This window comes from Lathyrus oleraceus, chromosome 1 (assembly GCF_024323335.1).
Source record: "Lathyrus oleraceus cultivar Zhongwan6 chromosome 1, CAAS_Psat_ZW6_1.0, whole genome shotgun sequence".
Lineage (NCBI taxonomy): Eukaryota > Viridiplantae > Streptophyta > Magnoliopsida > Fabales > Fabaceae > Lathyrus > Lathyrus oleraceus.
In genome coordinates, this window is record NC_066579.1 from 76735353 (window position 1) to 76742112 (window position 6760).

Here is a 6760-nt window from a genome sequence, read left to right on the forward strand (position 1 = left end):
TTGGAGTTCCTCAATTCATTTGATTATGACCCATACTCTGGACCGGACGGGTATGCTGCTTTCAGGCTCTTTGGAGTTGAGTACTCTTTTAGCCAGAAAGAGTTCGGTGACCTATTGGGTTTCCAGACCACTCCTGATGCTATCCCGGAGACACCTATGGGATATTTTCTAGGTAAGGAGGTGGAGAAGTTTTGGAGTGATATATTAGGTTGTGGAAGTCAGGATCCGTCTACGCAGCTGTCTCAGGTTATACATAACCTTGCCTTTAGATACTTCCAGATGATATTGGCACATTCCTTCCTAGGAAGACCGGATACTGAGACATTACTGAGTGAAGAGGAGATCTTCCTACTATTTTGTGCATCCCAGTCTCGCCCAGTAGCATGTGGGAACTTTCTGTTATGTGGCCTCAATGGTGTCTCCAGATCGACCGAAGGAGTTATGCTCTAGAGGGTCAGGGAGAGACCATCGAGGAGCCGAGATCACCACCCATTGCTAAGTACACGCCTACACCACCTTCTCCCAGGATCACTGTATTCTCTAACAATCTATCATTGCAGACCCCAGACATCCGCCCCCAGATTGCAGAGTGTCGTAGAGAGATTGCAGAGCTTAGACAGGAGGTGGCTGACCTCACTTTACAGATGGGAGTATGTGATCTCACCCATGTAACGCCCAAAAATAATTATTTGTTATTTTTAATATTTAAGTAATTTTTGTGGTTAGTCGGAAATTAGTCGAAAGTCGTAGAAATTATTATAAGAAATAATAATATAATTGTGGTGTTATTTGAGTAAGTGGGCTTATCATTGTGTGCTAATTAGTAAAATGAGAGGTGTTATATTAGGCCCATTAGAGATTAGGATATTTAGTTAATTTAATAAAGAGAAAATAAAAGAGTGATAGAAAAAAAAAGAAACAGTAGTGGAGAGAAGTTAGCAGAAGAGGAATTTGAGAACTGTTGTACGAACGAGAGGGAAGGGGAAGAAAACTTCTGGAATCCGATTCTTAGAGCAACCTTCGATCCAAAATAATAAGGTAAGGGGGTTTATCGTTGTTTAATGAGGATTATGGGTTAACATGTAATAGGTAGTGATAAGCCATTGATTTGACCCTAATTGGGATGTTGAATGCTGAAATATTGAGATGAATAAGTTATGTTAAAAGCAGTAATTGAATCTATAATTGGATGAGTCTTGATTTTCCGAAAGTGTAGCTTTTTACGGAATTGGAATCGGAGGTCCGGAAGTCCTCCAACGGCGGAAAATGCGGAGAATTCTGCATTCTGCTTCGTGTTAGCGCAGGAACAACTTTCTGTCTTGCGTTAACCGGTTAACCCAGGGTGTTAACCGGTTAACACTGTTATGAATTGTGAAAAATTGTTGTTTGTCTTGCGTTAACCGGTTAACCCAGGGCGTTAACCGGTTAACACGGTTAAAATTTGCCAGGAAGTGTATTCTGTCCTGCGTTAACGGGTTAACCCAGGGCGTTAACCGGTTAACACGGTTAAAATTTGCCAGGAAGTGTATTCTGTCCTGCGTTAACGGGTTAACCCAGGGCGTTAACGGGTTAACGCTGTTGAAAAACTGAAAAAAAATTGTATTTTGTCTTGCGTTAACGGGTTAACCCAGCATATTATAGTTAATTTTGATGAGTAATTTTGTTGGGTTTATGTTATGAAGTGTCGATACAAGTATGACTGAGTTGTTAAGTTATTCCGTGTACGGAAAGTTGTTAAAGATACTGAGTTGTAAGCTTGGTGAGCCAAAGTTGATTATAAGTTGATTATGTTGAAAACATTGTTGTGTTGCTATTATTATTATGTTGTCGGAATTTTAAAGTCGTGTATGTCATGTAAATTCATATGCATTAAGTCGGAGCTTTGCTCACACCACGTTGGTCTGGATTGGCAAAAGTTGAAAGTTGAAGGCTTAAGCCTTGATGCCTCGTTAAATCGGCAAATTTTAAGTTGGGAGTTTTACTCCGAATGGTACCACATGCATGACGAGTCGAGTCTCATTAGAGTTGCATTTTTGTTGGTTTGTTGTATGGGTATTTAATTTAATTGAGAAGTGGTGTTTGTGTACGATTCTTAATTACTCTATTGTTTTTCATATACTGATTATAATTATTGTAACTCACCCCTTCTGTTGAATGTTGTCCTTATGTGACAACGTGCAGGTAATCCTGAGAAGTAGCCGGTTACCGTTGGTCGGGTCAGTGGTCAGTCGCTCTGATACGTAGCACTCGGGGGGATTGTCGCGTGTCTGCTTTGTGGATCTTTTAATTGTTACTAAAATTTAAATTGTTTGAAGGATTATAGTTGTTTACTCTTTAAGTTAAGTCGTATTTATGTTGCTTAAAGATGATAAGAATTTTTTTATGAATCCGCTGCGTAAGATTTTATGAAGTTGAATTATTGGAGTGAATGACATTATTTTGTCGAATTAAGAAAAGTGTTACATATTGTTATGATTCCTTAAAGTGGAAATTGTTTAAAGTTGAACATGTAATATTCCATTTATAGAAAATTTTACGACTCTGATTTTGTTGTTATAACTCGTGGGTAGAAAATGGGGTGTTACATTAGTGGTATCAGAGCAGGTCGGTCTGTCCGGCCAGTTGTCGTGTCGTTACTGTCTAACAATTGTGTATTGTTACTAATCTAACTTTTAAGTTGTGTTGTAGTGATAAGTTGAAATGCCTGGAAGGAATGACGCTGCAATGGCTGCCGCAATGCAAGCGATGGCACAAGCTGTGCAGAACTTGCCAAATGCTGGTGGAGATGCTGGATCACGTAGCTTGGCGACTTTTCAAAGAGAGAATCCGCCGGTGTTTAAAGGGAAGCATGATCCAGATGCAGCCTTGGGATGGTTGAAAGAGATCGAGAGAATCTTCCGTGTTATGGATTGCACTCCAGCTCAGAAGGTTCGGTATGGTACTCACATGCTAGCAGTCGAAGCTGATGACTGGTGGCTAGAGACTCACGAGAGGTTGACCGTGGCAGGTGAAGTCATTACTTGGGATGTATTCCGTAGGGAATTCATGAGAAAGTATTATCCGGAAGATGTCCGTGGTAAGAAAGAAATTGAGTTCCTTGAGCTGAAGCAAGGAAACATGTTTGTCACTGATTATGCTGCAAAATTTGTGGAGTTGTCCAAATTTTATCTTCATTACACTGGTGCTGGTGCTGAATTTTCAAAGTGCATCAAGTTTGAAAACGGACTGCGCTCTGAAATTAAGAAGGCTGTTGGGTATCAGAAGATACGCATTTTTACTGAATTGGTTGATAGTTGCAGGATATTTGAAGAAGACAATAATGCTCATTACAAGATTGTCAGTGACCGCAGGGGCAAGCAACATCAAAACCGTGGCAAGCCGTATGATGCTCCAGTGGGAAAAGGGAAACAAGGAGCTTCTCCGGCTCAGAGGACTAGTAGGGGAGGTGCTCCTGCTGGTATAGTTTGCTTCAAATGTGGTCAGGCTGGTCATAAGAGTAATGTATGCACTGCTGAAGTAAAGAGGTGTTTTCGCTGTGGTAAGACTGGCCATGCAATAGCTGATTGCAAGCACAAGGAAATGATTTGTTTTAATTGTGGCGAAGAAGGGCATATTGGAAGTCAGTGTCAGAAGCCAAAGAAATCTCAAACTGGAAAGGTGTTCGCATTGACCGGAACTCAAACCTCCAGTGAGGACAGACTTATCCGAGGTACATGTTTCATAAATGGTACTCCTTTAATTACTATTATTGATACCGGTGCTACACACTGTTTTATTTCTGCTAACTGTGCTCGAAGACTGGGTTTAAAATTGTCCGCTTTGGATGGTGAATTGATTGTTGAGACCCCAGCTAAGGGATCAATAACTACTTCTTTGGTATGTTTAAAATGTCCTTTGTCGATCTTCGATAAAGATTTCTATGTTGATTTAGTATGTTTGCCGTTGGATGGGATGGATGTAATTCTTGGTATGAACTGGTTAGAGTATAATTATGTTCATATAAATTGTCATCATAAGTCGGTGAGGTTTTCCACTCCTGAAGAGGAAGGAGTTGACTTATTACCTTTCAGAGAATTGCGAAAATTGATGAAAGAGGGAGCTCAGATGTTTTCTTTGATGGCGACGTTGTCGGGTGAGAGTAAAGCTAAGATTGAGGAACTGTTAGTGGTGAAATAATTCCCTGAAGTTTTTCCTGATGAAATTCCTAGTGTGCCGCCAGAGAGGGAAGTTAAATTTACTATTGATCTGGTACCTGGTACTAGGCCTGTTTCGATGGCACCGTATAGAATGTTGGCATCTGAATTGTATGAATTAAAGAAGCAATTGGAAGACTTACTTGAGAAGAAGTTTATAAGACCAAGTGTGTCACCGTGGGGAGCTCCAGTGTTGCTAGTAAAGAAGAAAGATGGTAGTATGAGGCTTTGTATTGATTATAGACAATTGAATAAAGTAACGATCAAGAATAAGTATCCACTACCGAGAATAGATGATTTGATGGATCAATTAGTGGGTGCTTGTGTGTTCAGTAAAATTGATTTGAGATCGGGCTATCATCAGATCAAAGTGAAAGATGAAGACATCCTGAAGACAGCGTTCAGAACTCGGTATGGACATTATGAGTATTCTGTGATGCCTTTCGGTGTGACTAATGCGCCGGGGGTATTTATGGAATACATGAATCGTATTTTCCATACTTATCTGGACCATTTCGTGGTAGTATTTATTGATGATATTTTGATTTACTCTAAGTCCGAAGAAGAGCACAAGGAACATTTGAGATTAGTGTTGGATGTTTTGAAAGATAAGAAATTGTATGCGAAGCTGTCCAAGTGTGAGTTTTGGTTAAGAAAAGTCAGTTTTCTCGGCCATGTAATTTCAGGAAAAGGTATTGCTGTAGATCCTTCCAAGGTAGAAGCTGTATTGCAATGGGAGACTCCTAAGTCGGCTACCGAGATTAAAAGCTTTTTGGGATTAGCTGGATATTATAGAAGGTTTATTGAAGGATTTTCTAAGTTAGCATTTCCGTTAACTAAATTAACTTGTAAAGGTAAAGCTTTCGTGTGGGATGTTCAGTGCGAAGAGAGTTTTAATGAATTAAAAAGGAGATTGACGTCGGCGCCGGTTTTGACTTTGCCAAATCCGGAGGAACCGTTTATAATTTACTGTGATGCTTCATTGATGGGTTTAGGAGGTGTGCTCATGCAAAATAATAAAGTAATTGCTTATGCGTCGCGACAGTTAAGAATTCATGAAAAGAACTATCCTACGCATGATCTTGAACTTGCTGCTGTGGTGTTTGTGCTAAAAATCTGGAGGCATTACCTTTATGGTTCCAGATTTGAAGTTTTCAGCGATCATAAAAGTTTAAAGTATCTATTTGATCAGAAAGAGCTGAACATGAGACAACGTAGGTGGTTAGAATTGCTTAAGGATTATGATTTCGGTTTGAATTATCATCCAGGAAAAGCAAATGTTGTGGCCGATGCTTTAAGTAGAAAGACCTTGCATGTGTCAGCAATGATGATTAAGGAGTTGGAATTAATTGAGCAATTTCGTGATATGAGTTTGGTTTGCGAAGTAACCCCGCAGAGTGTAATGCTAGGAATGCTAAAGATTAATAATGATTTTATGGATAGTATCCGAAAGGCACAGAAATTGGATGTGAAATTAGTAGATATCCTTAATCGTTGTGGTCAATCAGAGAAGAGTGACTTTAAGGTTGATGCGAGAGGTGTGTTGAAATTAGGGGAAAGAATTTGTATTCCTGATGACGCGATTTTGAAAAGAAGCATTCTAGAAGAGGGTCATAGAAGCAGTTTGAGTATTCATCCAGGAGCTACTAAAATGTATCAGGATTTAAAGAAAATATTTTGGTGGCCCGGAATGAAAGAAGATGTGGCTCGTTTTGTGTATGCGTGCTTAACTTGTCAGAAGTCGAAGATTGAGCATCAGAAGCCTGCTGGGTTGATGCAACCGTTGGAAGTTCCAGAATGGAAATGGGATAGCATTTCTATGGACTTTGTAACGGGGCTGCCTGCTACTTTAAGAGGGCATGATTCGATTTGGGTGATCGTTGATAGGCTCACGAAGTCGGATCACTTCATACCTATTAACATCACTTACCCAATTGCGAAGTTGGCAGAGATTTACATCCGAGTAATTGTAAAGTTGCATGGTGTTCCTCTGTGTATTGTGTCGGACAGAGATCCGAGGTTTACATCGGGATTTTGGAAAAGTCTGCAAGATTCGTTGGGCTCTAAGTTGAGGTTGAGTTCGGCATATCATCCTCAAACTGATGGCCAAACTGAGAGAACTATTCAGTCATTGGAGGATTTACTGAGAGCTTGTGTTCTTGAACAAGGAGGTTCGTGGGACACTTATCTTCCATTGATCGAGTTCACATATAATAATAGTTACCATTCTAGTATCAGAATGGCGCCTTTTGAAGCATTGTATGGTCGTAGATGTAGAACTCCGTTGTGTTGGCACGAATCTGGTGAGGGTGTAGTACTTGGACCAGAGTTAGTTCGAGAAACTACCGAGAAAGTGAAGTTTATCCGAGAGAAGATGAAAGCTTCTCAGAGTAGGCAGAAGAGTTACCATGACAAGCGGAAGAAGGATTTAGAATTTCAAGCTGGTGACCATGTGTTTTTGAGAGTCACGCCTGTGACCGGTGTTGGGAGGGCTTTGAAGTCTAAAAAGCTCACTCCTCGCTTCATTGGTCCGTATCAAATCTTAGAACGAGTTGGAAAAGTTGCTT